This window comes from Numenius arquata, chromosome 5, assembly GCF_964106895.1.
Source record: "Numenius arquata chromosome 5, bNumArq3.hap1.1, whole genome shotgun sequence".
Taxonomy (NCBI): domain Eukaryota; kingdom Metazoa; phylum Chordata; class Aves; order Charadriiformes; family Scolopacidae; genus Numenius; species Numenius arquata.
The window spans coordinates 51766206-51777852 of NC_133580.1; positions in this window are offsets into that span (position 1 = coordinate 51766206).

Sequence of the window (11647 nt, forward strand, 5' to 3'; positions counted from 1 at the left end):
CGCTTCCCCACCCCCCCAGCAGCCCCTTTGCTTCCCCAGCGAAATCCGTGATGTGCTTTGGTTTCCAACCCCCTTTCATCCCGCTTTTCCCCTCCTATCAGTCGTTCCTTCACCAAGATCCTCATCCGTGAGGTGGGGGGTGCTTGACTTCACGTTGCCTTCCGAAGTGCTCCCGGAGCACTGAGAGCACCCCGGCGGGATGGGGAGCCCGGGGAGCCGGGGAAGCTCCAACACCTCGCAGATATCCCTCCCGTCGCCGTTTTGCCTTCCACGGCTCCCTGAAGCCTTCCGTTACTGCTTTGCTACCGACTGCGGATCTGCTTGGAAGAATTCTTCCGCAGGAAAGGGCTGCCCTGTTTTCCACAGGGATAACAAGGGAGCCCAGACGCGTGGGTAATTGCTACCAGCCGTGGGCTGCCTTCTGCTGGCACTCTGAAACCCCTTAGCTCCCCTTACCCCATCCGTGCCAGGGGCAGCAGCCCCAGTGCAGCAGGGTCAGGGGTTTCCACAGAGCGGGCAGGAAGGTGGGAGGGAGGGATGGAGAGCTGTAGGAACTTGCCTAAGGTCACAGTCAGAGCTGTGGTAGAGCTGGGAATAAACTACATTTCACAGGATTGTAGGAAAATTCAGGACAGAAGGGACCTTGAGAAATCCTCTGCGATTTTTAAAGGTATCTCTGTTGTTTAGGCACCTGGCTTCTGTTTTCAAGTCACCTAAACCCCTTAGACATTAAGTCATATTGAGAATCAATGGAATGTAAGCTGTGAGATGTTTGAATTTACTGCAGAGAAAAGGATGTTTGTTCCTAACCGGAGGGAGGTTTGTTCCTCCTCCCACGGCAGTCAACCTTGCAGCCATCAGAATCTCATGGGGTGAGCAGAGGGAACTACTATTAACCTAGCTGAGGTCCACAAAGCAAGACAAGACCTGCCTGGTGGCTAATGTCCTCTGCTTCATGCTCCTGTGGCCAGGCTGCCCCAGGGCAGACATAGCAAGGGTTTCTTCAGGTGGAGAAACTAGAGCTACTGGAGATAGTACTAGAGAAGATATGCTGAGTCCTGCTGCAGCACCATGTCTGTAACAGCCATTCTTCCACTTCCATTAAATCCTCTGCCCCAGGTGTCACTGCAGTTTGCTTTTCTTTTGCAGAAAGGCTTTAGGTGAGTCAATAGAAGTCAGAAGTGCCTGACTTCCCAGTGTGGGTAGCATCACCCCCCCCGCCTTGTGGTGGTGCTGGCAAACTGCTGATACCCTCAGCTAGAGCCTGTGAATTATTGCTACTAATGCCAGGGCATGCCCTAGTGACAATTTTCTCCATCTTTCATTTCTGAGTTCCTGTAACTCTCAAAGATGAGACCCAACAAAAGGATGTTTGGTTGACCTGATTTTCCCAAATGTCCCAGCGAGTGCCAGTAGCACCAGCCCCTCCAGCAATGTCTGTCTTTCAGTGGTAGCCTACGTTAAACACGTGGTGGCTCTTCTCACAAGAGAAGGAGGATTAAACCCAAGATCTTGGCCAAATTTCAGTCTCAGCCATTCAATTCTGCTTACCTAAAATACTCCTGCTGTTCCAGCCTGACTTCATGTACTAAATCCATTTGGGGGGTAAATAGATGAAGCCCATTAAAAACAAAGGAGTTTGCAACCATTTAGGCCATTTTTTTTCACGTCTTGCCCTTAAGGCACATGTATTTTCTGGGTGCTGGTTATATAGCTGCTCCCTTGGCGGTAGCTGCATTACGGAGTGCTTCCAAGAAGAAACCTAAACCTGAGCGTCCCTAGTCACATAACTGCCGTCAGACCTTCCCCTTCTCTCATTTTAGTATCCTTGTGGTTATGGGTATCACAAGAGAGCTGGGGAGGCCCCAATTAGGGCTGGATCACCATGGTCCTTGTCCCTCAGGGTGACAAACCGGGTGGTGCATATAGCCCGTCCCTGTCTGTACCCTGTTCACAGAGGATACATCCGCGACAGCTGCCAACCGTGCGGCACAGACGCTGTGTACATACAGACCTGCACCGAGTGCATTAACCTGCTTTCGTTTCATTAGTTAAAGCAGTGCACGCTGTGTACGGACTCTCTTGTTATCATCCGATCGGGTTGCTCCTGTTTGCCGTAAAGGGAGTTGAAACTAAAGGTTGCTTGAGACTAAACTGAAGGGAGAGAGAATTAAACGCAATTAAAGGGTCCATACAACATCTTCTACCAGCTTAAGTTATTTAGCTGAAAGTTACTGTTTAAATTAAGCAGGGATGAGTTTCCTGCAGAGTAAATCCTTCCCTTTAGTGCAAGCTGTGGTAGCCCCAGAGCCATTGGCTTGCTTTCCACATGCAATGGAGATGGGCAGCAATTCCTGAGCTCACAGAGACCACCTTGCCTCTGGACATCAAAGCAGTGGGGCTGTTCTGGCATCAGTATTTGGCCTAGGAGCAGTGTGGCCTCATGCCATGCCACCAGAGCAACATGGCTTTTGTGACTGAATGCAAGAGAATCTCTGGCTGCTCTGTGCCATATGGATCATAGAATCATAGAATCATAGAATCATAGAATTGTCTACGTTGGAAGGGACCTTTACGATCATCTAGTCCAACCATCAACTCATTGATGCTCAGCTTGCTGCATGGTACGTACGCACCAAAATGATGGCATGGTGTGAAAAACAGATGAAGGGAACTGCCTGCCTGTGGGGGCAAAGTGCAGAGTAACAGGACTGTGGTTATGAGTTGTAGCGAAACTTCTGACCCTTCCCTTCTGCACGCCACTTAATGTCAGCCTTGTCTGCACTCAGAGTTGCATCTTTTTAGCAGTCCTGCGGTGTCCTCTGGGGCAGGTATTCACAGATTCGGATAAGGCAGGTACTTGCAGGGCGTAGGCACACAAAGGGGGAGGTTTCATCTATGGCAGAGCCAAGCTGGTGGTCTGGTGCCACTGTCCCATGGCAGCCTCCTTCTCACCATACTCCCATTGCCTCCCTTTTCCAGCTCTGGGTGAGCAAAGCTAATGCAGCCCAGTCATGTTTAATATGCCTGGCATTTTGTGACACGTTGGTGTGGCCGTAGCTGTACACTGGTGAGGTGGGAAAGGGGTTGATCCTCTGCTTTGGCACCCACCAAGAAAATAACTTCAGTATAAGCACCAACCAAGAAGCTTGCCATGCAACTCTGCTACCTCCATCTTCAAGGGTAAACAAATAAGGGTAAACCCCTTGCTGGTGCCCTGTGGAGGGCATAATAGTCCTGGGTAAAAATTTGAGGAGAAAGTATAATTGGAGAAGTGTTAGCCTCTCATTCCAGCATCCTCTAGCACTGCATTACTCAAAGTCATGGATTAGCTCCATCCAGTACGGGGTTGAACTCTCCCTGACACTACAGCACCATGCCCTAAACCGTTCTCTGCTTTCTGCTAGTGGATGAAACACCTCATTGGGCGACTCCCTGCTCTGCTAAAAATTGATGTGATTGAAAGAAATGACTGTGAAACCCCAGAATGTGTCTTCAGATAATACATTTTTTAAAAGGATAAATAAGTAGAAAGGAAAAGGAACTGGAAACAACACACTAAGTGGCAAGATTTAGCGGTAGGTGCAGTTTGGGGTGTTTGAAAGGCTTGTCCTCAGTGCCCAGGATAGGTGATGGGGGAAAAACATGCTGCAGGTGGGTGCCAGGGAGATGTGTCCAAAGCAGAGCCTGAAGGACGGGACATCTTCCCCAGGAAAGCATCCTGAGCATTTCTGAAAGGTGATTCAGCTGGTGAGAGCTTTGTACTTTCTGAAAACCAGAACACACTTCCAAATCCTGTGAAAAACCAGAGCTCTGCACTTGTTAAAATGGAACATTTTACTCTCATGTACATTTTCCAATGTCCTCCTTAGGCAAGAGGAATTATTTTAAAGTGCTGTTGAAGAGCAAAACCAGAAGTCTGATCACAAGTCGCATGCTGAGTATATCAATGTAAAGTTGAGTCATCAAAGCAAGATTGAGATGCAGCCTTAATCCTTCTTCTTCTAATGTTTAAATACGTGTCATGTACCCTGACATTATCGTTAATAGTTTGACAGCATTTAGGCAGCCGTCTTTCTTGGGAGGTTGCAGAATTTCAGTATGTGTTTTGCAGTGTGTAAGATATAAGAAAGGAGAAGGGGAGAACTTTTCTTTTTTGCAATAAAAATTCCATCAGGAGCACATTCTTTTGTTGTGAAGTATTTAAACAACAACAAAAAAAAAGAAATAAAAAAAAGCTTGGCAGGCTAAAAGTTTGTCCAGTCCTTAATCTGGAAAAAAAAATAAAAAAGAAAAAGAAAAAATGCACTGTTTTTATAGTTCTATGAAAAATACATCTTAAAAAATCAGCAATTTGAGAATATAGGCAGAAGAGGGGAGAAAAAGCGAGAAAAGGCTGCTGAAACACATGTCTATTATTAGTGAAGAGAAGAGAAATTTCTCCAGCATTAGGAAAACCCTGTAGCATTGCTAAATGCCCATAAAATGTACAGTGGGAGTTGCAAGAACCCGTAAAGTTGGTGGTCTCTCATCAGTGGGGTTTTTTAAAGCTATTTGGAGACTTGGCAAGTGTGCATGGGCAGGATTATAGGATAGTCCTCTTGGATAATATGAAACTGAGGAAGGACAGTGAAATGAGGTAAGAAATGAGAATTATTCATACCCAATGTATACTGGAGACATATCTATCATTGACTTAAAATTGTATTTCTTTTTAAATGCTTGTTTTTCACTTGACACAGTCAATATGCACTCAGAGGGAAAAGTGCTTATGACAGTCTGCAGCTTAATTTTATTCTCTTAGCCTGAATTATGACATGTAATCCTCCCCTCCCCTCCCCTCCCCTCCCCTCCCCTCCCCTCCCCTCCCCTCCCCTCCCCTCCCCTCCCCTCCCCTCCCCTCCCCTCCTCTCCTCTCCTCTCCTCTCCTCTCCTCTCCTCTCCTCTCCTCTCCTCTCCTCTCCTCTCCTCTCCTCTCCTCTCCTCTCCTCTCCTCTCCTCTTAAAGAGGGGCTGTAACAGTGATCCCAGGTCTGAAAAATACATTTTGTCAGTGTATCTCAGAAAAGAGCAAAGGGTGAGATGCTTATGGCCCATTCACATCTCCATGATGAGGACATTGCTGCTGCCCAGCGGCTTTCTAGTCTACCAGAAAGAAGTGCAATGATTTCCAGAGGCAGAGCAAATGAGGCTTGTGATAAGAGCTACATAGTTATGCTGTTCATAATGATCTTTGCAGTATATTACCTAAAGGAATAATGGAGTCTACACTGCTTGAATTGTATAAATAAAAGCTGGACATCTTTTAAAAATATACATTACGGTTTAAACTGTGGACTTGATACAGGAATTATTGCATGTATTTATTTTATGGGGAAGGCTGAACTAAATACTTGTACAGGATCTCTCTGGCCTGATATCTTTGAATTCCAGTCAGGTATCTGACTTTCTGAAACGTCAGTGTACATCTTGGTGGAAGCCACTGGGTGCTTGTCAGTCTTGCAGATAGGTTTGGATGCATTACAGATCGAGAGGCTCAATTTTATAAAACAACATTTTTGTTTAAAATTTAAAAAAGCCTGAAGTTCTCAGCCTACCCCCAGTGGAAGTACTACGTTACTCAGACCAATGCCTCAGTGCCTCCTCTGCTAAGGCAAGTGAAAGATGTGTCTCCACTAACCTGCCAGGAGGCTTAGCCACATTGTAGGAGCTTATAGAGTGACCCTGGAGCCATCAAGGACAACTCTTCCATTGACTTCAGCAAGAGCAGATATGGGCTCCTGCATTGCAGGGATGTAACATGTATGGAAGGTTGAATAGCTGGGTAGGGACCTGCAAAAACCTCAACTCTTTCTCCATCTGTGAGCCAATCCACTGATTTATGCACAGTTGCACTGGCAGCTGGTCTGGCTTCAGCCTGATCTGACCTCATCCATCATTGAAACCAGTAAAAATCCTCCCATTTGTTTGTTTAAGACCTGCCTGAGGCTGGGAGGTTGTTCATGCGGTCAGGAGAGGGGTTGTATGTGGAGGTGGACATGAGGTACAGTCCCTTCTCTTGCATGTTGTTCCCTGTAGTGCTCCTGTGGGTCCTGGCAAGCAGCAGTACCGTGTCCTTCCTTGCCCCAGCCCACCTCCTCACTGTGGTCTCTGTGCCCTACAGCACAAATAAGATGCCCAGTATCAGCATTACCTCAAACTCTTCCTCCTTTAGCTTCTCAAGGTGGTGAGAGCTGAAGTGGATGGCATTTTCTAGGCTTTTCAAACAATTATTCTTTACAAGTAGGCAAGAGACACAGGCTCATGCAAGCAGCCTCAGGCTTCCCTCTGCCTTAGTTTCCCCATGAGTGCTGAGCATCCTTTGGATTTTGCTGATTTTCCTTTCAGAGTTCCAGGTCCCCTCCTTCAGCCTGTCTCCAGCATTGCTTCTTCCCTCTGTTCAGTGACAGCTCATTCGTTTACCCCTGTCCCCCCATCAGCCGATATTCCCCGTCAGCCTCAAAGCCTGCCCTGTTCCTGCACTGCTTCGTTCACTCTACAGGTCTTGGCCAGCTCTGAAATGCAGGTGGACAACAGGTTGAGACGACCTTGGATAAAGCTGTCTTCAGTGACTATGCTTAGCAATAAATGGCATGGCAAAACGAGAATATTAAAGACCTTTGTGGAGAAATTGTGGCAGAAAAGAAAAAAAGAAAGAATGAGGTGTGAGGATGCTAAGGTCTTGCACTTAATATTCTTTGGCTCTAGAAAAAGAACAGTGGAACTTAAATAGAACATAGGTACAGGACAGTCTCTTTTTAAGTTCAAACCTATGTATTTTGGAGAAGTTTACTTTTGTGGGTGAGGGCAAAGCAAGCATTTGTCTGCCAGATTTTTTTTAATGGTGGCTGTTGAATGTGGTTTGCAAGGTCCCAAAAATTCCCAATGACTCTTAGTGGTTAGAGTAAAGAGAGTGCAATTAGAATCACATTTATTATAAGCTCTCTAGTCAGATGCTCCAGGTGTAAAAGAGCTTTTAATGGTGAAAAGGGAAGAGTAATGCCACTGAGAACCGCATTTACATGAGCTAAGTACCCACATCTCCAGTGGGCAGTCACCACGATGGTGCAGAAATTGAGGTTTTGAGAAGCTAGAGGATTCCTAGAAAGGCTCATCTTCATAAAGGAGTTCTTATCACCTGCTAAAGTTCATTATTTTCTTCTATTAACCATTCATCACAAGGGCTGAATTTATTATTAGAGCGTGTCAATAGTGTAACTTGGTATTTTTTCACAACACTTCATGTAGCAGCTCGTTTCTGGTTACGTTTGAACTTCACATTGGGATACATTACTTTAGAGGCATGTTAGTGAATAAGGACATGGGAGTCCAGAGTCATACTGTCTTGGAGTTACAAAGTAGAAAGACTGTAAGAAACTAAAAAAAAAAGTAGGAAGCAGGTTGAGTGCAGAGTGGTCCTACACATGGTACAGCATCCCAGCTTCTGGCAGTCAATATAGCAACAGCCCATTTGTACTTATTTGTGATTTTTTTCTGTCCATGGCAATGAATCTGTAACTCGTTTGTGAGAGATATGTCCTTCTTTCTGTTCCGAAGTCACTGCCTGATCATATCATTAGTTAGTCTCTGGCCCTTGATGTTCTGAGAAATGGTGCACAATTATTTCTTGTTCGTCTTTTCCATGCAACTCATGATTCCATAGACCTCCCTCAGATCCCCTCTGTCTTCTTTTCACCCAAAATGAAGGGTTTTAGCCTGTCTTGGCTCTGCTTGTCTGGAAACTGTTCCCCACCTCTGGTGTGTTGTTGTCGTTTCCTGCCTTTTGTAGTTCTGCTCTATCCTATATGAGATTGGTGCACTGGAGCGATGTTCAAAAGTTCTTTATATTGCTCTGAAGTCTTTCCTACTAGTTTTTAATTTTCTCTTTGCCTTTTTAATCCCCATAGAACACTAGGTTCTCATTTTTAGGAAACCATCCACAGTAACTCCAGGATCTTATTCCCAACAGCAGTAGCTCACCCAGCACTCATTATTGTGCACATATCCTTAGGATTGTTTTTTTCTCATTACTTATATTACTCTGAATTTTGTCTCCTATTTTATCGTGCAGTCACTTAGCATTGTAAGTCCTTCTGAATTTCCTTGCTCACAGGTTTAGTTTGGAAAATTTTAGATGGTTTAGTACAGTCAGAGAAAGTTGTCACACTGCTTTTCGCTTCTTATGCCTTTTCTAAAATAAATGTGTGTATTGGGTAACAGAGGTCCTAGCAACACGGAACCTCATCCAGTCCTGCAGATTGGCTTCCTTTGTTATGAAACCTGGTCATTTATTCCTTGTTTGGTCTCCTAGCTTTAATCAGTTGTTGAGCCACAAGAGGGCTTTCTCCCTTGTTCAAGAACAGCTTAATTTTTTCATAGGTTCCCACATTTGGAAATCTAAGCGAATCATATTACTCAGATCACCATCCCCCAAAACTCAGTGATGCTTTAAAAGAGCTTGATTTGTGAGACATGACTTCCACCTATAGATGCAATACTTGACTCTTCCCCATTACACCTTGCTCCCTGATGTGTCTGATATTCTTTTTTAGAATATTTACCAGTTTATCTTACACAGAATCACACTTGTCTGTATTTATTTATTCAAGGAGCTCTCTGGAAACTGCTATTTCATTTTGCATCAAGTTTACTGCTTCTATTCTTTTGACATAGGCTAATTTAAACAGCAGGTTGGCTCTGCACCGCGGATAACAGTTCAGCAATTTCCTCTTTGGATTTCCATAGAGCTCTTGGGTGAATACCATCTGGTCTTGCAGATTTGTCTTATTCACTTTATCAGTTTGTTTGAAAATCTTTTCTACTGACACTCAATTTGAGATATCGCTTTAGACATGCTCCCAGTAAGGAAAAGGTGTAGCATGGGACACATACTCAGTATGTATTTGACTCTGCTATCATGACATAATGTGCCTATCACATATTGATCATCTAATAGTCTGACCAGCTGTCTGGCAAACTACTTGCTTTGGAAGTGTTTGGAGCAGTTTTTATTATTAGCTTTCAGAGCTTGAGGAAGTTGCTCTTCAGAATGCTTTTTAATAGATTTATATTAATTCTTAACATTGGCTGACCTGTGTGCATTTTTTTTTATATTCCTTTTTTGAACTTCATTTCCATATTTTACTTCTAACAGACTTTAATCTGGTGTTAATTCTATTAACATGTAGCATTGAGAATGTACTGTTTAAATAAGCTCTGAGCCCTGAAATCATTTGACTCCTAACTTTCCCTTTCAACTTCCTCTTAGCTCAACTCTTCAACTCCCTGTCAGCATCCTACAAGCAGAGAAAAAGCTCCATTACTTAACATTTGCAAGATAAGACTGGTGACCTATACATCAGTTTACCGCAGGACCTGGTGTAGTACTAGTCAGTAAATGTCTTCCTCAGTTTAATATGGTATAAAATATGACCACTGCCAAGATTCAAGCCAGTTCTGCAATACAGTTTCTCCACCTTGGCCTCCTAACATGTTTCACAGCACATAAATGAATACTCTGTGGACATTATCAACTTTCTGACAGTTTGGTCTGTGAACTTCTTACTTCTACACTGATCGGGGTCTAGGTAGACAGTGTAGCAAAAAGGAATAGGGAAAGAGAAATTATTGATGGGCTTAAGTACAGCAATCAACTTATGATACAGGATTCAAAGTCTCTCTGTAAAGCACAGAATATTGAGGCTACTGAAGAATTGGGCCTTGCCCAAAATTTATTGATCTGTTTTCAGATATGAAGCTTCCTTATAGTGGGAGTTTGCCTTCAGGGTTGGATTTGGGTATCCTGCCATCTTGCATGTGAGTTGTTCAGTGCTGCAAATTGGACACATCCATCCACCTGGGTGACATGGGGACAGTGCTAAGCGTTTGATTCTCCATTGCCATGTCTCTGGTTTTGCACTTTCTCCCTTGGCTAGTCATAGGACTCTCAGCTGGCTGAAGATGGATTGGTTTGTTACTGTTGTTGAATTTGCTGCTGTCCCATCAACCTGGTGAAGACACTCGTATCAGGATTGTGCCAATGTACGAGTCAGGCCTTTCATCCCCACCATGGAAGCTTTTCTCAGGTTGGCAGAGAGACTGCAAAACCAGGGCCATCCCCCAGTCTGCACCCAGAGGTGCACACCACGTCACAGGACAGGGCTTGTTGTTAATGCTGTTAAATCACAAGTGTGCTCTCTTGGATGGATTTGGTCTGGGCCAAGTGAGTTTTCTCAGACAATGCTTGGGCACATGTTAGGGATAGCCTGGAATAGGAATGTTTCCCAATGGGCAATTTGTATGTGGCCAAGATTGGGTTTTTCCTATTTCTTTTTTTTTTTCCCTGCATAGGGCGAGGAGCATTTAGCCATCTGGACCCATATTATGCTCTGACAATTGTCATTGTACCTAGAAAATTGTCTTTACCTGTTTTATTTATTATTATGTATGCAGCTGGAGACTTTACTGCTGTCCTTGAATGGTCTTGGGTGCGAGTTTGAACAAGTCTCCTTTCTTTTTCTAGCCTGCTGTACCATCAGCCTCATAGACCCTCAGCTTGGTCAGTGTCTGGGAGAAAAGATAACCAAGCATGCTGGTTATTGAATAGTCAATGACATGGTTAGTCAGCCACGTCCTTTATCCGGGTCCCTGGTTGTTAAGAGGTCTCAGCAAGGTGGTCAGGATCAGGCAGGGCTCAAAAGAAGTGAATGAAGACAACTGTGGTAGATGGATGCGAATTTGAAGAATACAGTGGTCCAGATAAGTGAAATGAAAGGCCAGAAATTTGGCCAAAATATATCTAGGAACTCTTCCAAGAAGAAAATAAAATTTAGATTGGGATTAAGTTGAAGATTAGGAAGAGCAATGACACAGGAATGCATCCAGGACAAGACAGAATGAGAGTGAGGTCAGGCAGATGTGGATCAAGGACCAGGGATCAAGCACAGCAGAGATCATGCTCAGGAGATACAACACAACCCAGAAGGATGGTGAGGAGCAGAGATCAATGAGAAGGACTCCTTGAATAGGGACTGGTTGAAGCAAACCTCCAATCAAACCTACAAGAAAACTCTCAGGTGCTTGGGCACATTTTATTTTTTTTCTGGCTGCAGAACACAAAATTCAGGGAGAAGTCAGCAGTGGTATGGACAAATTTTTGGTATATAGCCAGAGAGCGCAGGAGAGACAGTGACACATAGACTGCAGGTCCTATGAATAACTGAAAATTAGCTGTGGGTAGTCCCTAGCAGTACTTGACTTGTGACCGTTGATATTCATGGTATCAGTGGTGTTGCCCAAAGCAAAAGTAGCAATAGAACTCATGCGTAAGAATTTGGGTAATATTAGCGATATTTATTAGCTTCTCTAAATGTAATTAGACCAACCTTTTCCTAGGTATCGTATCCAGATGTTTTTATTGGAATGTGTTTGCTGCTGGTTGAGTACTCGTTCAAAGGAGGAGCATCTTCCAGCAAAGCTGTAGAAAGCATGTTTCTAAATAAAGTCTTGCACTTTTAGGCATGATCCAAAACCCTCTTTCCATTGGTTTTCAGAGGCTTTTGGATTAAGCCTCATATGCAGATTTGCCAGTGCTCTCAGATGAAAAACAG